Genomic DNA, 24,775 nt, shown 5'->3' with positions numbered 1-24,775 from the left:
GTTCTTATTGATTTTAGTTGGAGTTGAGAGTACTTAGCATCTTCAGGGGATTATCAGTTAGCAGAATTAGACCCTAAATATTGGGTACTGGTAAATTTAATTAATATTTTTCAAATGTTTCTGCCGTAACAGGGAAAAAGACAACCATAGAGAGATGACCATTCTGTTTTAATCTTATATTTAACTTCTACAAGTAAAATGTTAACGTCTCATTCAAATAGATCAAAGATCAGCCCCAAATAAAGTCCCAGAGCCATGCATCTGCAAACGTAAGAGGAGTTTAGAACTGGATCCAAATTTTATAGCTGACAATTTCTCTCAAATGGGCTGAACCACACTCTCTCCATTTTGTGCAGAGTTGAGATCCAGATATACACAATGACTGAATGCCTTTTTTTTTTTAACTTTGTGACTGTTTTAAAGCTCAAGAAAGAATAGAACTAATAGAATTAACTTGAGCTAGGCGCCATATATGATTCACCATTCTGCTCTGTCCAACACACCTCAGTACTGACCTACATACCACTTCTATTCCTTTTTAAAAGACTGGATTTCAACCTCATTCTCCAGAGGCACAAGACTACCTAAATTCAATTAATCATTCTTAATATTCTTCTCCAGATTGCTAGCAAAGGTGATTCTGTGCAGGTAAAACAACTGCCTTTATTTTACCTGCATGGTACAGCATGTCACAAGGATAGAGCCCAATATTATCAGTGGTCCTGCTGCATGAAGAATGTGAAACATGTATAGTAAATCCCACTCATTCCTCACTTATTTTTTAATGCTTATTAAAATGATGGATTGCTGCACAAACAACTCCATTCTTTCACCTCCTGTATCTACACGAATCACCTACCACCTCCAGATCAAAGTTCACTCCTGGAATAGAACTGGCTTCCACATTGTGCAGTTAGCACAATGAGGAAGGTATAAAGGGAGTTTAATGTACTTCAAGTTAAAAAATTTTGGCAAATGAGATGGCATAAAAGCACTGGCTAAAATAAAACAACCTCATAAGAATTTGACAAGAGCGTCCATTAAAAAGATTCCAACTGATTGTGAAAAACATTTTTAAATAAATGGTGGTTTATTTTAATCTTGTGAAAGTGTCTTCTTTTTAATCCCACTTGCCCTACAATCAAGTGAAAGCCAGAACTGTGACTGAAGTATCTTATTTAGGGTTGCCAGGTGCCCTGTTTCCATTAAAAGTCCGGTCGGTGGCGCAGCTGGGGCTCTGCGCAGCTCCCGGAAGCAGCAGCATGTCTCCCTTCCGGCTCCTACGCATAGGGGAAGCCAGGGGATTCCGCGTGCTACCCCCACCTCCACAGCTCATTGGCTGGGAACCACAGCCAATGGGAGTTGTAGGGGCGGTGCCTGCGGATGGGGCAGTATGCAGAGCCACCTGGCCACACCGCCGTGTAGGAGCCAGAGGGGATACATGCCGCTGCATCCTCCTTCTGCCCTCCAAACCCCTCGGTCCCCACCTGGAGCCCCCTCCTGTACCCCAAACCCCTGCCCCAGCCCAGAGCCCCCTCCTGCACCCTGATCCCCCTCATTTCTGGCCCCACCCCAGAACCTGCACCGCCAGGCCAGAGCCTACACCCCAACCCTCTGCCTCAGCCTGGAGCCCCCTCCCATACTCTGAACCCCTCAGCTCCACCCTCCAGCCTGGAGCCCCTTCTTGACACCAACCCCCTCATCCCTGGCCCCACCCTGGAGTCTGCACCCCCAGCCGGAGCCCTCACTGCCTCACCCCCTCCTACCCCCCAACCCCCTGCCACAGCCCAGTGAAAATGAGCGAGTAAGTGAGGGTGGGGAGAGTGAGCAACAGAGGGAGGGGCGATGAGTAGGTGGGGGCAGGCCTCGGAGGAGGGTGGGGCAGGGGGCGGGGCAAGGGTGTTCAGTTTTGTGCAAGTAGAAAGTTGGCAACCCTAATCTTATTACCATGTTATCGGATTAGGCAGTACTGATTTCCAACTGTATTTAGGCATCTAAAGAGGGAGACAGGTGCTTCTGAAAACCCCTTGACATGCCTAAGAAAGTTAGGTACCTTTTGTGACGTTGTGCAGTCTATATGGTTTTATAAAAGCTTGATAATAAGTCAATATAATGTAACTGAGATAGTTTTAGAGAAAATACGGTAATAAGTGAATGTAAGTAACTGGGATATGCCTCATGCAAAAGGTCTCTTGTAAGGTATCATTACAAAGCTTATAATCTACTGAGTGTGATCATCTGATTTGTATAAATGTACCACTCTTGTATCTAAAACTAGAAATATAAAATGTAACTCTGAGGGCCTATTGTAATTGTGTAAAGTGTGGACCATTAATGATGGTTTGGAATCTTGATGACTCCCATTGTCGGCAGATGGCTGTATTTACCCGTGAGTCTTCCTGTATATGTGTGTGCTGGCAAGTGAGTAATGAAGTCTTGCAGTGACATGTGATCATGTCACCTGAACTGGAATCCATCTTTAACCTGGTGCTTTTCCAGTGAGGGGGGGGTGGAAACCCAGAGAGACAAAGAGCTCCCGCCTTATGCAAAAGATATATAAAGGGGGGGAAGAGAACAGAGAGAGGGAGAAGCCATCATGAAGAATCCCCTAGCTACCACCTGAGCTGCAACAAGAGCTGTACCAGGGGAAAGAATTGTGCCCAGGCCTGGAAGGTGTCCAGTCTGAGAAAAAACTTACTGAAACATCTCTGAGGGTGAGATTATCTGTATTTAGTTTGATTAGGCATAGATTTGCGCATTTTATTTTATTTTGCTTGGTGACTTACTTTGTTCTGTCTGTTACTACTTTGAACCACTTAAATCCTACTGTCTGTATTTAATAAAATCACTTTTTATTTAGTAATTTACTCAGAGTATGTATTAATACCTGGGGGAGCAAACAACTGTGCATATCTTTCTATCAGTGTTATAGAGGGCGAACAATTTATGAGTTTGCCCTGCATAAGCTTTATGCAGGGTAAAACGGATTTATCTGGGTTTAGACCCCATTGGGAGTTGGGCATCTGAGTGCTAAAGACAAGCACGCTACTGCGAGCTGTTTTCAGGTAAACTTGCAGCTTTGGGACAAGTGATTCGGACCCTGGGCCTGTGTCTGGAGCCAGACGGGAGTGTCTGGCTCAGCAAGACAGGGTGCTGGAGTCCTGAGCTGGCAGGGAAAACAGGAGCAGGGGTAGTCTTTGCACATCGGGTGGCAGCTCCCAAGGGGGTTTCTGTGATCCAACCCGTCACACCTTTCTTCATCTTTAGGTTCCTAAATACTTTTGGAAACCTGGATCCAAGGTCACGGAGCCCAGAAATAAACTGGAAGATGCACAAAGCCTCTTTGAGAGCCTGTCAGCACGCCAAGTATACCTGTGCCTTCGTCATGAGATCCTGACACACTCACCTCTTCTGGTGACCATGAGCATGGATTAATTGGGTCCACACAGTAACTTCCACCCCACTGCCATCCTCCAAACCATCATTTATCTAGACATTTTGGTACTAGTGCATTCTAGGAAAAGCTGGAAAGCTAAACCATGATGCTTCAGCTGGAAATTGAGTGGCAGTGGATTATGCACAAAGAGCAGCACCAGCAGAATATAGAGCAATGCATTCTGGGATTTCTTACCACAGAGACCGAGGGGAGAAAGGAAAGTCTAGTTACATGAGTAGTTACGGAAACCCTTCTGCACAGTAAAAACAGTGTCACAAGCTGGTTACAGGAAGATGTAGAATAGGTCACTGGCAAGGGTGATACGTGGTTAGCTACAATGGTTTTGAGGCAGGGGTGCTGGAACAATTTGTATAGTGGGGTGCTGAGAGCCATTGAACCACACTGCAAACCCTGTATACGATGGAAACCATTTCAAGTCGGGGGTGCTACATGATCCCCTGCACCCCTAGTTCTAGCACCTATGCTTTGAGGTGTTGCCTGGGCACAAATCACATTAGTAACTGGTTACAAATGGTTCAAGTCACAGCATGGACCCTAGCAATAGCAGCTGAGTGTCTCCACACAGTAAGGCACTAAGTACAGTAGCTGCAGCTAATATTCATTAAATCAAACTCGATTACACTCCTTCCACTTCCAAGCCCACTCTATCACACAAGCCTCCTATGGCCCAACGCTGTAATTTTCCAACTTGGCTTCCAGTTTTGCTTTTTGTTTTATGGATACATGAACATTTTTCTCTCTTCTCAGTGTTTAAGTTGTGTATATAACTCATGCTGACCTCTTCATCTCTTACTGAGGCATGCTCCTTATCCAGATTTCCGTCAGGCATCACAATGCTGCTTATTTGACACAGTATTTGAAAATATCTCTCAGACATTTAAACAACATTTCTGCTGGCATTAGATGTTTAGAAGACATCCAAAAATGTCAAGAGTACCCAAGTTGGTTGAAGCACAGCACTGAAAGGATTTTATGGGACATTCCACAATCTCAGTCAAGTTAGACCGGCTAATACAGAGCCCCTGGCAGGGTCAGGAGATGGCTCTCAGAAGCCAATAAATCAAGTTAAAATCCTCTCAATAAATCAAGTTAAAATCCTTTTAAGTCACTTTGTAAGTGAGGACACCATGCCATAACTGCTACATGTCATAATCACGGGTATAATCAAGATTGGTGTGTAGGGGCTATAGCAGTGAACTGTAAGTCAAGACTCCAGGGATCTATTCCTGGCTCTGTCTGTCTCTGTGGCCTCTGTCAAATCGTTTAAATGCTCTGTACCTGACTCCCTGTCTGCTGTTTAGTGGCAAACACCACTTACCATCACTGGCTAACAGTTCTATGCAAAGGATGTAGGTTTAGGTCTCAAAGCTGCCATAATTAAGTGTCTCATTTTGCACAGTATCATGAACTGGCAAAAGCCCAGATGGGATATTAACTGTTATTCATATTGACATTTTCTATAACGTTCCCACTTGTGTTTTGTATGTCTGTAGAGATCCTATGACATGAAAGAGATCACAGTCGAGGCCATAAAGTAAGCAACATTTTTGCCCAGTTCTTTTATTGGCAACATACCGTGGTTGTAAGGCATGATGCAACATAACCTGTTTTTCACAGCTGAACAAGTCTTTTGCCGCCATTACGGATTTACAGCAGTGGAGATACAGATATTGCACATGTGTGGGTTTGAACAGTGTTGCTGCTAAGGTAACTGAAGCAAGAACTTTTGCATTGAAAACATATTAAACCAGAGTACTGTAAAAATTAAGGGACCTTGAAATCTGTCCCATTTTTCTCTTGTAGCTGCTTTGGAGTACCAGCGCTTGCTTCAAAAAAGAAAACAAAAGCTTGTGACTAATAAGCTAACAGATGTACATAAAGCTGTGTATTCCTCAGTGTGACTCAAATCCCACATGTGGATGTTTTAGCCAAACATTTTTTTTAAATGGATGGATTGGCCTATATTATAGGATTTGGAGCTAACGGCTGGGAATGGGTTATGCTGTGCTTGGGAGAAGGGATAACAAGGAAGGTAGGGTTTTGAGCACCTGGAATGTGAAGCACATTTGAACTCCTAGGGTTTCTTTCTTTCAAATAGGAAGCCTGGTCTAGTGGCTAAATCAAAAATACCAGAAGCCAAGAGGCCCATTTTCCTGACTGCCACAGACCTGCTGCGTGACTTGCAGCAAGTCACTTAGGCCTCGTGTAGATTAGGATTTGGAAGGCGTTAGCTAATACATGTTAACAACCTAGTATAGACAAGGCAATGGGCTTTTAACACATGCTAAACTGGTTGATATAAAGCTTTAACTTGACCACTGTAAAACATATTAAAGGCACACCACCTTGCCTACATGAGTCTTAACACTAACATGTTGTCTAGACTAGGATTTGGAAGGTTTTAGGAACCCGTTAGCGTTAACAGTCTAGCGTAGGCACAATAACGTGTGTTACAGTAGTCAAGTTAAAGCGTTATATCTACAAGTTTAGTATGTGTTAAAGGCACACTCCCTTGTCTATACCAGGTTGTTAAAAAGTTAACACCTTCCAAATCCTTGTCTGGATAAGGCTGCTCAGTCCCATTCCGCCCCTGCCCCCATCCTTTGTAAAAAAATAAAAACAAAAAAAATCACACCTTCAAAAGACTTGGGAAGCTTAATTTGAGATAATACAAATCTGTTATGTATCTCTTATCTGTATATCTCAAAGTACTTTGCAAAGGAGAGATCATCCCCATGTTATGAATGGGGAAAATCAAGGACAGAGAGAGAAAGTGACTTGCCCAAATTCTCTGCCATGGCAGAAACAGAAATAGGATCCAGATCTTCTGAGTCCCAGTCTAATACCCCATCCACTGTATTATACCCCCAAGCCATGAAATTTGGTTCCAGATTTCAACTTTTGCCAAAGTTTAATGGTATTAAAATCTCCATGTAAATGAGCTGGCCAGCGTACATGAACCACTGCCCTCTACAGGATAGATTCAGAACTTCAAGACTGTGTCCAGGGCTGTCCCTAGACATTTTGGTGCCCTACGCACAGGGCTGGCTCCAGGCACCAGCATAGGAAGCAGGTGCTTGGGGTGGCCAATTCAAAGGGGCGGCACTCCGTCCGGTATCGGGGCGGCACGTCCGGGTCTTCGGCGGTGGGTCCCTCATTCCCTCTCTTCCTCTTTGAGCTGCCGCCGAATTGCCACCGAAGAGGAAGGGAGGGAGGACCCGCTGCCAAACTGCCGCCAAAGAAGCAGCGCGATTTAGCTGCCGCTAAAGTGCCGCCACTCGTCGTCGTCGTCGTCTTCTTTTTTTTTTTTTGCCACTTGGGGTGGCAGAAAAGCTGGAGCCAGCCCTGCCTATGCAGCCCCCACCGCAGGGTGAGGGGTGGCTGACCCCAGGCCTCCACGGGGGGAGCAGGAGCAGGCTTGGAGGACAGGGGGGAAACCGCCCCCCAGCATGAGCCGGTGGAGTGGAGTGGGTTGGGTCCGGGTCACTCTACTTCCTGCCGCCTGGTGATTGCAGGGTGGACCCGACCCCACACTCACGGGGTGGCGGGAAGTGGAGCGATCCGGCCCCAGCCCACTCTACTCTGCTCTCCTGGCTCCCAGCCTTGGGACTTGGGGGACAGTGGGGAACTGCCCCCTGGCCACCAGCACTCACCAGCGGAGCACAGCGGGTTGGGGCCAGGTTGCTCCATCTCCCACCAACCGGTGAGTGCAGGGCACGCCGGACCCCTGCTGCAGTCCCCCAGGATGTAGCTCATGGTAAGGGATGGAGTGGGGGCGGGGCTGTGGCAAAGCAGGGCTGGCTGCTGGAGCAGCACACAGCTGTGTAGGGCACCACCCTACACAGCTGCGTAGTTTGTGTATGGGTAAGGATGGCCCTGACTGTGTCAATCAGAAGCCATATATAGCCAACAGTTTAGGGAGATTTTCCTTAAACTGAAGAGGGCAGGGTGTGTGCTTTTAGACTAAGAAGACTGGAACACTCATATTGGCAGCTGCTGCTGTGAAGTGCCAAGTGGCCAAATTAGTTTCCAGCTGTGAAATTCAGATGCATTTTTGTTACATGAGTCTTGAGTTTAGGGCTGTTTGGTTCCAGTGGGTTGGCTTAAGTCCATCTCTACTTAACTAACTTTGGTAGGTCCTTAGGATCCTCATATGGGAGATTCTATAAAAATACAAAGGTGTTTTTTTCCCCCAGGGATGCCCCCACTTTATCTTTAAGGAGTAAAACAATTTAAAAAAAAAATTGGCCACTGCTCTCTTGCAGTGTCAAACCAGCATAAGCCTTGACAGCACCCACATGAAATATTTTACCATTAAAGGCTAAAAAGGCTTTATGGTGCTTTAATAAGAGGGAGTTACTCTCACCCATACCATTATATTTTATTAATAATTTCTGAAGGGTTTTAAAAAAACCCACAGCTGAGCTGTATTTGTTTTTCTGCTACATTTAGAATGTGCCAATACTTAAATCATCAGAGTGCGTAGCTTTCATATTTACCATACCTTTTACAAGCATGCTTAGCATACCGCCCGAGAGAGACTATTGTGCCCACAGAAATGAGGAACCTGGATTAATTTAAAGGAGAACATTTCACAATCCATTTCCCCAGAATATGAGAGCAAGGAGTTTCTCAGTTAAATTAATGGCAAGTAAATTTGGAATAAATAAAAGGAAATTAATCTTAACGCTACGTCTAGCCACAATGTGTAATTAAGTGCTGATGGAATTCAAACTCAGGCATTGTGGCTGGAATTTTTTTTAAATGGTTGGATAATCCTAAATCCAATAGTCATAATAATATTTTTGTAGACTGGCACGATAAGCTACAAGTAACCAGAACTCAGGCCTCAGAATGTAAACTGACAATCACAGGGAGGCCAGATGCTCATCACTCCATATACTGCTAAATGGGTAGGTACATTCTGGGGTGCTGGTTTACCTTCTTCCAAAGCATCTAGTAATGGTCTCTGCCCAAGAGAAAGGCTACCAGCTAGATGGATCAATGGTCTGACCTATTATGGTATACCCTATGGTAATCCAGCAGGAGGTGCTATACTACACCTTTGACTATCATATATGCTTTAGTTTAGCAGACCTAGCTGTGGCCTGGAGGGTGAGGAAAGGGAAAGGTGGATTGAATAGAATAGAGGCCTCACTGCTCTCTATACTTCAACTCTTAGCCCTAACACCCACAATAAGTTGTACTAACTACAACCTAGAACTTCCATACCGAAAGTCACACAAAGTGCATTCCAGCCTCCTCAGCTCTGCAACTGTTAGTATTTTATTATTTAATTTACTTAATGCCTCAGAAGGCACCAGGTTGACAAATAAAAGACCCTGAAGAGCATATGATCTACTGACAACAGTTTCCAGAGAAGGGGAGAGGCAAAGAAACACAATACAAGATTGTAAAATAATTTCACATTCCTACTTGTGCTACTTGACCTCCGCCTTGCTGATACTAATCCAAGCCTGTCATCTTTTGTAGGGAATTTTAAACTTTGCCTTTTTCAGTTTTTAAACATTTTTAAAATAACTTTTGCTTGTTTCATTTATTTTTCGTTTTAACTTATCTCCTCTTTAGATTTTACCCCTTGTATATTCTATATATTTATATTTCACCCTACCCTTTTCATACTAGCAGAAATAATAGGTTGAGATTCCCAGAAAGACGACTCCACAAAATTCAGTCTCTTTGACAACCATTAGTTTAGTCTGCCAGTCCTTCTCTAAAGTACCTCAGAGTATTATCCCCACTGTATCACACCTGAAAGCAGTTTCAAGCAAAAACTAGTGGATTTTAATTTGCGTTAGTTTTCACAGATTAGGCCTCATCTAGACAGCTTTGCCCCAATTACAACCAATTCAGTGTAGCCAGCAGGGCCGGCTCCAGCTTTTCTGCCGCCCCAAGCGGTGGAAGAAAAAAAAAAAAGCCTATCGGCGGCACTTCAGCAGCAGCCCAAAGAGGAAGTGAGGGACTGAGGGACCCGCCGCCGAATCCCTGCCGAAGACCCAGACGTGCCTCCCCAATACCGGAGGGAGTGCCGCCCCTTTGTATTGGCCGCCCCAAGCACCTGCTTCCTTCACTGGTGCCTGGAGCCGGCCCTGGTAGCCAGACCAGTGCAACCTCTAACGTAGGCTGGCAAATCCACTATTGATGCTCGGGGAGCTTTACCTCTGAGCTTCACAGCGAGAAGCCATGGCCAGCACATCCCTTGGCCCGCGCCGCTTCCTATCACCCCCATTGGCCGAACCTGCCGCGTCAGCAGGTAAATAAACTGGCCCGGCCTGCTAGGGTGCTTACCCTGGCGAGCCGCGTGCTGAACGTTGCCGACCCCTGATCTAGTCCAATGGCTTTCAACCTACAGTCCGCGTACCAATGGGGTCCATAGATCATGTCTAAGATTTCCAAAGAGGTCCAGAAATGAAAAAAGGTTCAGAACCACTGATCCAGTCTCTCTGTACCTCAAGCCCCCAGGTGCGATGCGGGTTAATAATGATTAATATGGTTAATAATGCATTAATGACTGCAAGGCGCTTTGGAGGAGGATGGGGGAGGATTATATAAACACCTAGGATACACATTCTTATTGAAACAGCATTTTGTTCAGAAATTTTGCTAATTAAGAAAAAAAGTGAAACACACCTCAAAACAACCTGAAATAAAAAACTGGAAAAAAAATCAGTTTTTTAAAAAGTTGTTATTCAGTTCAGCCTCCAAGCCAAAACCTCAGTTATTTGCTCAACTCTCCCCATGAGCAAGGCAACATATTCTTGAATACGGTCTATAGGTACCTTATATGTAATAGCAGCGATGTTACAGTAGTGTCTAATTTACAGTTGCACTAGGCACTGTACAAGTCATGCACATAGTAAGAGGCAGTCTCTGCCCTGAAGTTCTTACAATCTAAACAGACAAGACAAAAGGTAGGGAAGGAGCACAGATCAGTGAAGTGACTTGTTCATGCAGGTCGATGGCAAAGCTAGGCATACTGTACCAGCCTAGTGTCTACCCACTGGACAACACTGCCTATATTTTGAAAGCATCAACAGATATCACTTACATTCTCTGATTTTGTAGAGCTGGCTAGGAAACTCAGTTCCACTTCAGGAAAAAAAATGTGAGGTTTGGAAAAATTTTCAGCCTGATTCAGGCTGGAAAAAACAAAACAAAACAAACAAAAAACAGAAAAAAATTCAAAACTTTTTGCCAAAATGGAATTTTAGTTTCAGAAACACCAAAACATTCCTACAGTGGGAACATTTTGGTGTTTTCAAAATAAAATACGTTCCCTGCATTCTCAGGGTCCCTGGGAACATGGTTGCCTGCCTGGTGGGTCCCTGAGGAGCCAGAGGAGCCTGGAAGCCCAGCAGTCACCAGGTGGGCTGCCAAGAAATCTGCCTGACTTCCTTAAACCACCCAAACTGACAAATTCCCATGGAATGTTTTGCTTTCAATGAATCTTCATTTCCTGACAGCAAGTTGTTCATTTGAAAAAATTTCCAACCAGCTCTGTTATTCTGATACTTCAGATTGTAAGTCTCTAAGGTGCCAAAAAGACTCCTCGTTGTTTTTACTAACCAGGAAAGTGTTGATTTCCCTCTTGGTTTACTTGTTTGTTTCTGCACCTTTGGCAAACACCTTCGCCTTTTGTTTTCTGGGATGATTTCAGCTCAGTTTTGCAGGCATGTACTGCAGGGGATTTTTCACTAACGGTAACTAGATTTATTTCACTGCCACATTGAGATGGCTATAAATCTCAGCATGCCAATTCACAATGTGCCTCGAGTATGAAAGCCCTGTTTTACTACAGGCCAAATAGCAGTGTCTATTTCAGCAATGTAAAGTGTTTTTCAAATAACACATTTGTACAGCTTAAATGGAAACATATTGTCAGCTTCTGGCAGTTTAAGTGCAAACATCTGTCTTGAAAGATGTGTGGTATCACAAGAGCCTGTCTGATAGGAAGTCAATCAATAGCGATAATAACTGGAAGTGATCTGAGGATTTAAGATATTCTAATTCACTCACAGAGTCATAGACAGACAACTTTAAATGCCCTATGATGGGAATCACGCCTCTGCTCCTGGGAGGCAATGCCACAGCCTGAGGGAGTTCAAAGAGGCTTTCCCCAGATACTTAATTCTAATTAATTTTTCCCCTCTGAATTTCATCCTAGGGTAGCCTTATCTATAGTTATAGGTCTTTATAACAAAATTACCCACCCCAAGGTGAGGGTTTACAGCTACTTTAATCTGTGAGAGCCCAACTCCCAAAATGAACTACAGTAGAGAGGTGATCAATCGGAGGAGGATCCCATGGTGCACAACAAACACGACATGGTGCTTTTTCTATAATAATTACTTTTACTAGTCTTACAATACACACATAGCAATCTGGTAAAGGAGAGAGAGACGAATACAGAATACGTTGTATTTGCATGACTCACACCATGCCTCCTGGGAAAACCCAGAGTGTTAGTCCTCCTCATCCTCACTAGTATCGCCCCAGTGGTTGGCATCTCCCCCCATCAAGGCACACAGACACGTAATGTATTATGCTGACACCCATGGGGGTTCATACATATTTATGAAAGTTTTAACCCCTTTTCCTTATTTGAACTTCACATCTCATGACTTTTAGGATATCCTGTTTTTCACAGGCCAACTCATTACCATTTACATCACTTTATCACCACAGTAACCTTAAGGAAGTCTCTGACGTTATATCCCAGCTACCAACAGTCATCATGTGGTGTCTACTAATCTCTGGTAGACATTATTAACCACACACAGCAACTATTTTCAAAACATCAGCATATCACAGAGACACAAGCTCAGCAGGTTTATTATTAACTTGCTTATGCTAACTTATCCTAGATCCTAGGGCCTAATTTGGCTAAGCTAAATATTTTACAGGCAAGGAGGCCCTGTGTTACAATGTTGCACCTCTATATCCTAAATATCCTGGATACCTTTTGTCCTTGGCTATGTTAGTACTCCTCTCATTATTCCTGTTCAGGGTGCCTGAATATTTCTTCTCCCACCAGGGTGCTTACACACTATAAATACTGGAAATAGTTGTGTTATAACCACTTGAATTGAAGGGCAACCACTTGAAGGGCAACTAAAATGATTAGGGGTTTTGAGAGGGTCCCATATGAGGAGAGATTAAAGAGGCTAGGACTTTTCGGCTTGGAAAAGAGGAGATTAAGGGGGGGATACGATAGAGGTATATAAAATTATGAGTGATGTGGAGAAAGTAGATAAGGAAAAGTTATTTACTTATTCCCATAATACAAGAACTAGGGGTCACCAAATTAAATTAATAGGCAGCAGGTTTAAAACAAATAAAAGGAAGTTCTTCTTCACACAGCGCACAGTCAACTTGTGGAACTCCTTACCTGAGGAGGTTGTGAAGGCTAGGACTATAACAGCGTTTAAAAGAGAACTGGATAAATTCATGGACGTTAAGTCCATTAATGGCTATTAGCCTCGATGGGTAAGTAATGGTGTCCCTAGACTCTGTTTGTCAGAGGGTGGAGATGGATGGCAGGAGAGAGATCACTTGATCATTACCTGTTAGGTTCACTTCCTCTGGGGCACTTGCACTGGCCACTGTCGGTAGACGGGATACTGGGCTAGATGGACCTTTGGTCTGACTCAGTATCGCCATTCTTATGTGCTTAATTGTGGTAGCACTTTGGTACCCCAGTCATTGACCAGGACCTCATGGTGCTAGGTGCTGTACAAATGCAGAATAAAGACAGCCCCTGCCCCCAAGAGCTTCTCCCCAGCTGTAGAAACCTTTTAGTCCAGCTATACACATTAATTTTCCACAAAAAGTCAGCCCGTTCATGCCCCTGTTCACTTTTGTTGCTTTTTTCTTAACTCAGATAGGAGTTTAAATTATGTTAATGTGTACATTTACATTTAGAAGGCAGTCTCCACATTATTTATTGCAATTCATATAACAAATGGATGGACTTCTACCTATCTACGTGTACAAGTATCCTCAGTAGCTTTTTAAATGAAGTTACCATAGCTCCATCAGTTGCACTTAAGCAAAAGTGATGAGGCCTAAAGAAGACACTGAAAAATGCTCCCCACTTACCACCTTCCGTATCCCCACCACATTGGAGCTATTTGATACAAAAGAGGAGGAGTAAGTGCCACAGGCAAGGGACAAATTTTTTGGTAGGCTTCATAGCAAAGTAGTTTAAAGTATGATAATGAGTTAGTTTTGCAGATGTTTATGAGGAGCTTCTCCCAAGCATGAGGGGCAGCATGAGAATTGAATAAGAGGGTGATGAGGCAGATGTTGTGGGCTGATCAGACGTAAAAGTTGACCTTTCAATTCTGAATGAGAGAAGATAGTAGGGCAGGGGTTGACCATGAAGGCAATATGAAAAAATGAAGACAATAGCTTATTTCTTATGCAATAGAGAAGGAAGAGCCAGTGGAAGGATGCAAAGAAAGGGGCAACATGGTTAAAGCAACCATGGCTAGAAAAAATGATCTTTTCAGCAGCATTCTGAATGGACGTGAACAGATTAAGATTGTCGAGGCCAGAGGGAAGGATGCTGCAGTAATCAAGATGAAAGCATGGATGAGAGTTTTAGCTGTGTGAATAGCCAGGAAAAGTCGTATCTTAGAGAAGTTATGCAGAAGATTCTGCAAGATTTAAACATACCCTGGATGTGAGGACCTAGAGAGAGGTCTGAGTTGAAGAGGACATCCAGTTACTGGACTGCTTGACACACAGGATGATGGCATTGTCCATAGTGATCAAGAAAGGAGGCAGTGGGGAGAGCTTGGGGAGGAAAAAAGTAGGATCTCTGTTTTAGCCATGTTGAGCTTGAGCTGTCAGCTAGGCATCCATGAGGAGATGTCAGAGACACAGGCTGACATTGTTAGTTTGGACAGGCTGGAGCAGAGAGACAAATCTATGAATTGTCCACTTAGAGAAGGTAGTTGAATTTGTGTATATGCTACATGTGTCTCCAGTTTGGAACAGGGGTGTTCCATAGTCTGTTTACAACACAGCTGCAAATTGTACTATGGATGGGGCAGACAGTATTTTTAATCTGTGCTCTCTAGCTGGGCTAAAGCCTGGGACTTGCAGCTTTAGTCCAATTATTGAACAGATAGGTCACGTCTACACATCCTTGACATAACTAGGTCAAGGGACAATTGTGCTGCAATTGGTTTCCTTCCAGCCCTTCGCTTCTAACGAAAGAAAGAGACTAAGGTTTATTCTGCTCAGAGCTTGTTCTCCAAACATTCCTACTTTTGAGAAAAAAACATTGTATATGCATTAGGGAAAGTCAATTAAGGAATCCCAGAGGGATAAGTGCTGTTATATTCTTATAAATCAAATCAATTATGCAAGCTCTTCAGGGCAGGGGCTTGTCTTGCTGTATGCATTGACAGACCATAGCACACTGTGGGCATTACGCAATAATTGTCCTATAGTGACTGATATCAGATTATATTAATTATTTGTATTATGGTAACATCTAGAGGCCACACTAGAGGCTGGGATTCCATTGTACTAGACAGCCACAACCTCCTTACATTCCAAGTAGAGCAGAGGGGCAAAGCGTGACACCAGAAACACGCACAGAAGTGAAATAACTAGCACAAGGCCACACAGCAGGTCACCGGAAGAGCCAGGATTAGAACTCAAGTCTCTCAAATTCCACTCTAGTGTCCTCTTCACTGGACCGGACTGTCTATCAATGCTAGGCATTGGCTTCTGCAGAAATGCCTTATGTAGCATGCGATGCAAAGGGTTTTTCCGCACTGCAGCTGAATTCCTTTCAGAAATGCAAAGCTGGCTCTTACACACACTGTAGTGCTCTCTTGCCCTTGTCAAGTTAATACACTGTACTCATAGCCTCATGCATAAAGAAGTGGTAGGAAAGTTGCATAAGTGCTGTGTAAGTCCTTGTGACCATACTTGGTAAGTATTTTGACTGAGATGGATGCGTCAAAAGAATTTTTGACCAGTGTCATTTTAGCAAGCTCCTTCTCTGCCACCTCCCAACATCAGGTCCTGTCCCCTGAACTACACTGCCATCTCTCACTCTCTTGGGAAGACAGACTTTAAAATAAAATGTGTAAACACATTCCCCAAACTCAGGAAGTTCAAAGGTTTCACAAGTTTATTTCCTGAAGTGCAGAGGAATTCAGCTCTTTCTTTGGACTCACTGATTGCTGCACAGCAGTGGTCATGAAAGGGAGGTGTCCCTTTGGGGAAGTGAATTCCTTTGCCAGCAAGTGGGTGGATAAAGAATCGGAAGACAAAGTCATGACAAATATTTTAAAGAGACAGAACAGGAAGCCAATGTTTCGAAAAGAGCAGGTCCCTTTGAAATTCTCTCTGGGTCAGGAGACTGTGTGTCTGGATTTTGCAATGGCACAAGGCAGAGAAAACGCTTTAAAAGGAAACTGACTGCCCAGAACAGAGGCAGACTTGCGCTGCTAGGACAAGTGGCCCAGCAGCTACACTACAAGTGCATACTTGTATTTGGGTCAATGAACAAGAGAGGGACGCAAGCGTGGATGGGGATCTCAACTGCTGCAGAGATATGGGGGGGGTGGACGGACAGGACTGGAGCAAGGATATTGGATCCAATCTGTCTGCTCAGAACAAAACTGCATAAAACACACAGTTGTATCAGTTGGCAGGGGCTGTGAAAACATTGTCAGTTGATGTGAGTTCACACACTCTCACATTCTATATCCTAAGAATCATCAATAGGGGTCTACCGTGCCTCCAATCCCAAAGGTCTGCAGAATGCGGCTTGCCACCGAGGCTTAGGACAATGGGAGCTGGACAGCTATCAGGATGCAGGAAATGCCAGAAAAGACATAACACCTAAGAAGGCAAAACACAGCAAACCATGGGGTAAATCTCAGCAACCACTAGGAACATGCTGTAAAGTCCTTTTCCCAGGCTCTCTTCTGTAGCGTGGAGTAGACACAGTAAGAGCCAAGACAACTCTGGTAGGAAGCCATGGGGAACCGTGTGATGAAGGTAGAGGCTGGAAAGCTGGGGGAGTCTGCACATGACCAGTCATATCACCCACTCTCCTCCCCCACTAGTCAGTCACATCCAGTGGCATGTGAATCCAGTACCAACCCTTCCCCTATTTGTAGTCACATGAGCCATCCAGCCTCAACCAATCCCCTCCCCCAACCCAGAGAAACATTCTGCCTTATTACTTCCTTAATAAAAGTGGAAAAGGCCCAGACTGGCAACAGCTGCAAAACTACCCTGAGACCCACCTCTCCCCAGAGAATTTCCCCTCTCTACATCCTGCTATTACTCTTCACCTTTAGACAAGGGTTGAAAAATCCTCTTACCTACTTTACCATGGGCAAGTAGGACATTTTGCTTTGCAAATTAGTGAGCTTAAATTCTGCAGATACTGCTCTAACCTTGCACTGAATTGTTTCCAATTCACCTTGATTGTGACAACTTTTCCAACAGGAACTCCTGCAGTGCTGTTTTCCTCAGTGTGCAGACAGATACCTCAGTGGCTGCTGCTCAGAGTTTTGACAAGCAACAGCAAAAGTGAAATTAAAAGAATGATTTAAAAAACAAAACAAAAAAAAACCCTGTTCTTAAGATTCCTAAGGAAAACTTGCACGTGAGGGACTTCAGCCTAGGGGTTAGAGCACAGGCCTGCACACATCAGGACTCATAGACTCATAGACTTTAAGGTCAGAAGGGACCATTATGATCATCTGGTCTGACCCCCTGCACGCTGCAGGCCATAAAACCATCTAGTCTCTATTCTAGTTCTAGTCTCTGTTCTTGCTGCTAGCTCACTGTGAATACTCGGTAAGTCAGCCTCTCTGTTTCTTGGTTTCTGTAAAATAGGGGAGGAATAACAATTACCTTCTTCAGAGGCATGAGGAGAGACTTAATTGACTGTGAAGCACCTGGAAATCCTTGAATGAAATGGTCTACAGCAGTATAAGGTATCTTATTATGTACAGCTGAAAACCTCTCACAGCTTCACACCCATGGCTTCTGTGATTTTGGGATTTTCCTTGCCTTATTTAAAAACATCAGCCTGTGTTTTCAAATTTGGTGGCTGCCTATGTAACGCTGACAGACCCCAGTTGTTGGTGAGCAGGATTGAACCTGGGACCTCTAGAGCTTAGTGCATGAGCCAAAAGCCAACTAGCTGTTAGCTAAGGCTGTTAAGCAGACTCATTTTGGCCTTGGCTACACTGGCAATTCACAGCGCTGCACTTGCTGCGCCCAGGGGTGTGAAAAAACACCCCCCTGAGCGCAGCGAGTGCAGCGCTGCAAAGCGCCAGTGTAATCAGCGCCTGCAGCGCTGCACGCTCGCTCACAGCGCTGCAAGCTACTCCCCTCGGAGAGGTGGAGTTCTTGCAGCGCTGGCGGCAGCGCTGTGAATCCACGAGTGTAGCCAAGGCCTTAATCTCTCTCTCTCTAAGTGGTCTTGGTGCTACTAGATGGGACAGAACACCACACGGTGTGTGGGTTACATAAATCCCGAGCTTCAAACACTGCCCAGCTGAAATCCCAGACAAGCCCCCACTTGTAATGCTAACAGACCCCAGTCATCAGCAGGGGCAATTGAACCTAGGACCTCAGTGCATGAGCCTCTACTGCATGAGCTAAAGGCCAACTGGCCCTTAGCTAAAGCTGTAGAGCAGATTCATAGTGGTCTCGGTGCCACTAGATGGGACAGAACACCACAGCCAGGAGGTGTGTGAGTTACACCTACAGTAGTAAATACTAAAAAGAGACACACTGGAGAGTTGATGGCTGCACAGTTTTAGAGTCATAAAACAATTGGCTAGTTCAGGGATCGGCAACCTTTGGCCCACGGCCCGCGGCTCCCACTGGCTGCGGTTCGCTGCTTCAGGCCAATGGGGGCTGCAGGAAGCAGCATGGGCCGAGGAATGTGCTGGCCACTGCTTCCCACAGCCCCCATTGGCCTGGAATGGCAAACCGCAGCCAGTGGGAGCTGTGATCAGCCAAACTTGCCGGTAAACAAACCGGCCCGGCCCGGCCTGGCCCGCCAGGGGGCTTACCCTGGCGGGCCACATGCCAAAGGTTGCCAATCCCTGGGCTAGTTCCTGCTACATGTAAGCTTTCATGTAGAACAGGGGTTCTCAAACTTCACTGCACCATGACCCCCTTCTGACAATAAAAATTACTACAGGATCCCAGGATGGGAGATTGAAACCTGAGCCTGCCTGAGCCCTACTGCCCCAGGTGGGAGAGAGGCAAAGCCAAAACCCAACCCCCAAGCAGGGGGCCTATAACCTGAGCCCTGCCACCCAGGGCTGACAATATAAACTGATGCATTCCTAACCTCTTTACCCAGCATGGTGAGTTAGCAGCTGCAAAAGTACTTGTATGCAATCTAAATGAGGTATCCTTATTAGAACCTAAGTGAACCCATATATAAGGTTGTCATTAAGGACAGCAAGCTAGTCCTGAATGAGCGGCAGGTGCTGAAAATCAGACTACGAGATAAACTTTCAGTTAGAAACCAGGCACTTTCACACACAGGGCCAAATTCCACTCTTAGTTACACCAGCACAACCCAAATTGACTGCACTGGGATTACACAGGTAAAACTAGGGGCAGAAGTTAGCCATTGTCTTAATACTGTCTAGTCCTTTTCTCTTTTCCCACATGAACTCTGGTTACCTAGTCCTGCCCAAGAGGGCTTTTCGTCCCTTCCTCTGTTTGCACAGTGTCTGGGGCTCTCTATGCCCTGAACCCCCCTGGCCTTCCCCATAGTAACCACTACATGGACCCTCGCCTATCTCCAGGGTAGGGGACGCAGTTCTTTTCTGGACCAGCCAGTACATAAATCATCAGGGAAAAGAGTGCTATGGAGTCAACACACCTTGCAAACAGGCATATGACTTTTCAGTGCCCAGTCTCTTAATGAGCTGAAGAGTGGAAGACAGAATACCCAGCTCTAAGCTGCCTGATAACGTTCAGCTGTTGCTTTGCTGAGTTGATTTTACCTCAGTGCATCTCTCATGGCACTTACAGAGACAGTAACACCACAGCAATATGAGGAATTGAGCAAATACATAAGACTATTGCAATGTGCAAATAATTGCAAATAAATCCTTAGGAAGAGATCAGACCTTCACCAGGGAAACTTCATATTCTTTTCTACAATATTCCAATAGCTTTGGTTGCAAAGGTCAAGCATTATCACTGCTCCCAAGTCTTTTCAAATTAAAAAACAGAGACTTTTTAAAATTGGAGTCAGGTTGCTTGAGTTACCAGAGTAGACTCTGGAATTTCTAGACTCTAGAAGCAAGTCAATTCCTCAATGCAAAACCATTTATTTCATATTCCATGCCTTATTCTTGCAAGTACTCCAAAAGTAAAGGTTATTTGGGGGTATTGACAATGCCCATGACTTCTGATATTTAAAATACATATTTCTATGATGTTCACTACATGAATAACCTCATTGAGATTTTTTCCTTAATGCTATCATATATTTAAGGGATTAGAAATAGGTCTCTAATTATTTAATAGGGAAAGGGGAGTCGCTTATAATGGAGCAGTCAGTCCCAAAAGTAATTACCATAGGGTGATCTGTTCCACAAGAGGTTCCTGGTAATAGCCCAGTTCCTGATAAACTGAACATTAGGAGGAAGAGCTGTATGTGCCTACATCATCTACAGCATTAAGCTCCATCTTAGTTCATGGAGGAGGGATCAGTAAGGGGGGGGAAGCTCCAACAATTATATTTTAAAATCACAGTGCTCATGCTGAGCATGCCCAGCAAAGCTTCTCATTGATTCCCAGGATAAGGAATAGATTTAAACTCCCTCCCCTCCCAAAAGCTATTTGCTTCTGGTTGAAATGCTCTTGGATATTGGGAGAAGTCTCACAGATATTATGGGAGAGCTGGTATATGACGGTTGCCTCATACTTTCCACCATAAAGCATTCCTGCAAGCTTCTTTGAGGAGCTGTCAAACCTCTATTGTTTGCAGCAAACCTTTGATATGGGGTCGGTGGAATCCCCTTAGGCTACAGAAATGCCTTTTCTTTGTCCCATGAAATTCTATGCAGAACTGACTGAGATAGAAACAGTTTAAAATCACTAATTCCCTTCTCCGACTTGCATTCCTCAGGGAAATTTTGACAACCTGCCCAAAACACTGAACATTCTGAGGCCACTGCCAAAGCAGCAGCACACGCTATACTAGGTACTTGGGGGTGTTGGCAGGACATGTGCTGAGGAAAGAGTCAGGCCAGGTTCCTCTCCCTGCTCACCAACAGACCCAGCACGTGGCTTTAGTGGCCCGTTAACCACCACCCCCTTTCGTCTCACATAGGGCAGGAGCTCCCTCAGATCTCAGGCAAGGAGAGAGAAAGAGATAGTAAGAGACTCCCAGCAACCACTCTCCAGCCAATCCCCTCTGTGGGGCAACACCTGGGGCAGGAGCTTCCCCAACTCTGGGTGTGGGGAAGAGAGAGAGCCAGGTTCAGCTGTGCTACCCTCAGACCATATCCTAGACCCAGCAACCCTTACTGCTCTGAGATAATAGCCTTCTTCTGCTACTTGCTGGTGCTATTAGTGCTAAATCAGGGGTTCTCAAACTGGAGGCTGGGATCCCGCAGGGGGTAGTGAGGTTATTACTTGGGGGGTCATGAGCTGTCAACCTCCACCCCAAACCCCGCTTTGCCTCCGGCATTTATAATTGTGTTAAATATATTTTAAAAGTGTTTTTAATTTATAAGGGGGTCACACTCTGAAGCTTGCTATGTGAAAGGGGTCACTAGTTAAAAAGTTTGAGAGCCACTGTGCTAGAGCTCAAACTACAGTGCTAGACGTGAGGGTTCAGACCCTATTGGTGATGTGTGTTTTTTTGGGGGGGAGGGGTTGGGCGCAGGATGTAAAGTTGCACATAACAGAACTTTTTTTTATCATTTTCTTCAAAATAAATACATAAATAAACAAACCTGGGTTTTTGCGACCATAAATCGGGCATTTTCTAACTTTCTGAGGGTTTTACTTTGCAACCTATGTTCTTTTAACATAGCTTTTTTGTGTAATTATACATAGACTTGTTCATCCACAAAGGTCTCACGGTTAAATCAGCTGCTCAGATAGCTTTGAAAGAGCTGTGCCATGAATCTCAAACCCTGGAGCACAGGAAAGAAAAAATTGACCTGCTGGCCCCAGACCAAACAGTGGGAAAATGGCTCTTCCCCCCTAAACCTGGTATGCCATGGCTTTGCTGGGAGCACAGCACAGCACCAGTTCCTGTACTTTCCAGGCAGTTCTAGTTTTGCTCTCCCTTCCCCATCTTGCTAGCAGAGAATGAATGTGGAGGGGTTTAGCCAAGAGCTGTGTAGCAAAGCAGCAGCATCTCCCATCTCAAGAAGAGGAGGCTTGGCTCTTTGGGCTTTTCCAAGTTCTCAGTATTAGCAGAAAGAGCTCTAGTATAGGGACAGCTCCTCAGCCTACACACCAGAAATACCATGTGATCGCCAAGCAAAAGACAGAGTGTTTTAAGCACTTAACATAAATCTAAACATTTTATAAAGTGAATATAGTTTTCGTGTCTGGGGCAGGGCCGGCTCTACCATTTTTGCTGCCCCAAGCAAAAACAAAAACAAAAAACCGCTTGGACTCCCGCCGCCCGAACTGCCGAAACGCAAAAAAAAAAAAAAAAAGCTGCCTGGACTCTGCCGCCCCAAGAATGGACAGAATGCCACCCCTTAGCATGTGCCGCCCCAGACACGTGCTTGCTCTGCTGGTGCCTGGAGCCGACCCTGGTCCGGGGGTCAGATTGTCGATATGAAACTGCCACCTTCTATTTATCCACAGACAATCAGGCAGAGATTCTCCCACCTGGGGATATGAAAAATAGCCATACTGATTGCAGTTCTAGGGGCTTACATCCTGAGGGAAGAGAATTAGACCAAAGGGTGCCAATTGTCACTGTGGTATTTGCGATGGTGACACACCAGTCCATTAGCAATTGGACTGAAGCTACAGCTCAGTTCATATCAGCCATCAAAACATTTGGCAGATAAGACAAATTTCCTGCATGGGCCAGATTCAAAGCAGTGACCTTAAAGTAAATGACTGTATCCTGCTGCCAATCCTCTGATCTTCTTTTAAGTACATTTTTAACATTCTCTCATGCCAAGTCAATAGAATTTAAATGTCACATTATGATAAGATCCCCTTTCCAGCATGCTCAGATCATACCTTAAGTATAGACTAATCTCACTTGAATCATAAGGGCATGGGCTTTAGGGAGTGAGCTAAACCAGATAAGGACATAAGTTGAGGAAATGTTAAAGATAGGAATTTGTGATTTATCCAAACTCTTCACTCGAGATAAACCCACCTCATCAGCTGCAATAAATAACAGCTACTTTAGCCGTGCAGGTTGAAGTATCAGTTCAACAGTAGAATAAACTCATTACGAAACCTAATAGGTGTTTTCTTTGGCAGCAGCGAGAGACATATTTCAAGGCAAAAGGAAAAAACTGGAAGAATTTCGAAATGATCAATTTACTAGAAAAAAATCCCTCTTGGTTTTAATCTCTGGGGCCATAGAGGTAGCCGCATGCACTGAGCCAAATTCTGATCTCAGCTACATGATCCAAAATCCAGTGTAACACCAGTGGAGGCAGTTGAAGTCCATTCCATGGACACAGACTGTGATCCTGCTAAGACATACATGTGCCCCATTGAGCTCACTATGTTTAAAATTAAAGGTGTGTGTAAATCTTGGCAAAATTGGAGCCTTATCCCAGATTTACACCAGTGTGATAGGAAGCAGAATTTGGCCCAAAGTTTGCATTATTCAGGGTGAAAAACCTACTTGGCTGGGAGCTGTGGACTATCTTAAAAACAAAACCAAAATGGAAAGGCCTTCCTAGAGAGATTTGGTTCCATGTTGCAGCTGACTCTGTGTACCCCTTATCTTTATTCCTCTTATTAGAATTGTTTGACCTTAAATGTTAAAGGATAACATGAGTCAGAATGAATGTTTAGTATATACCAGATATTTTTATTTCATGTTAGTGAAACTTTTTTATAAAGCATTTCGGCAGAGATTCTTGTTACGGCTGTGTAACATACCCGGGGTGACAGACTGTAGCTGAAATCTAACATTATTTGTCTCATTAAAAATGCAATGAAAAAGATGCAAATTAAAAAAAAAAACTGACTGAAATCAAATAGCTTCATTTTGGTGCCTCTCTTTTCCCATTCACTTCACCTGGGACATTAGTGGCTCATTGTTTTGAGGCTTTGTAGTAGCTGGAGTATTTGTCTCTAATTTAGTTGTGGCAATACCTTGTATTTCTATAGTGCTTTCTATCCATAGATCTCAAAAAGCTTTACAAATACTAGTGAAGTAAGCCTCACAACACCTCAGTGTGGTAGGTAAGCTTTAATAGCCCTTTTACAGATAGGAAAATAGCAGCACAGAGAATTTAGAGCTCATAACACCGAGACACATAAATAGACGTTCCCCAAATCTGAGGATGTTTTTGAAATTTGGGCCCAAGACACTTGACCAAAGCTGCACAGATGCAGAGATGACTGGAACACAAAGGTGAAATCTTGATCCCAGTTGAGATCAGTGGTAGTTTTGACTTAACTGAGGTCAGGATTTCACTCCAGTTCTCCTGATTTCCACCGCACAAATGAATGTATTGAACTCAGATAGAATCGAGTCAGATTCTGTCAATCTTGTTCACTTTAGGTTGTACTTCATTACTCTACAGTTAGTCCCATAAATGTCAGTGGGACTGGTGGCGTCGTACAGCACTACTTTATATGAGCTAGGGCGGAAGAAGCTGGCCCTATCATTGCTAATGTAATTGTCAGTGCTAATCTACTCTAAGAGAGTTTGTTTCCTGTAAGGTGAGATTGTAAGGAACACTTTAAAGGAATAAGAATGAGGAGTACTTGTGGCACCTTAGGGTATGTCTTCACTACTGGCCGGATCGGGGGGGGGGGGCAGCGATCAATCCAGCGGAGATCGATTTATTGCGTCCAGTCTAGATGTGATAAATCAATCCTCAAGCGTTATCCCGTCGACTCCTGTACTCCAGCTCGGCGAGAGGCGGAAGCAGAGTCGCCAGGGGAGCGGCAGCAGTCAACTCACTGCGGTGAAGACACCACAGTAAGTCAATCTAAGTACGTCGACTTCAGCTACGTTATTCACGTAGCTGAAGTTGCGTAACACAGAGAACATGAAAAAATGGGTGTTGCCATACCAACTATAATGAGACTAATCAATTAATTATA

The 24,775-nt window shown here is 44.4% G+C and overlaps 1 protein-coding gene across 5 annotated transcripts in view; it reads right to left on the bottom strand.

The window, feature by feature from the left end:
• Nucleotides 1-24,775, bottom strand: part of LOC101935180 (rho GTPase-activating protein 7-like) — a 199,034-nt gene that overhangs the window by 63,560 nt on the left and 110,699 nt on the right. The window contains exon 1 of one of the 5 annotated variants that reach the window (XM_065554871.1): nucleotides 16,935-17,062. The exons of 3 other annotated variants lie outside the window; for them this stretch is intronic. The gene's annotated coding sequence lies outside the window, so the exon portion shown is untranslated. Of the gene's footprint in view, nucleotides 1-16,908; nucleotides 17,063-24,775 lie in introns of those variants that run through there. One more of the 5 variants, XM_065554872.1, reaches the window with a different exon arrangement.

This window comes from Chrysemys picta, chromosome 8 (genome assembly GCF_011386835.1).
Source record: "Chrysemys picta bellii isolate R12L10 chromosome 8, ASM1138683v2, whole genome shotgun sequence".
In the NCBI taxonomy this organism is placed as follows: domain Eukaryota; kingdom Metazoa; phylum Chordata; order Testudines; family Emydidae; genus Chrysemys; species Chrysemys picta.
The sequence above is the reverse complement of the archived record's forward strand: the minus strand, read 5'-3'. Positions and strand labels throughout refer to the sequence as shown.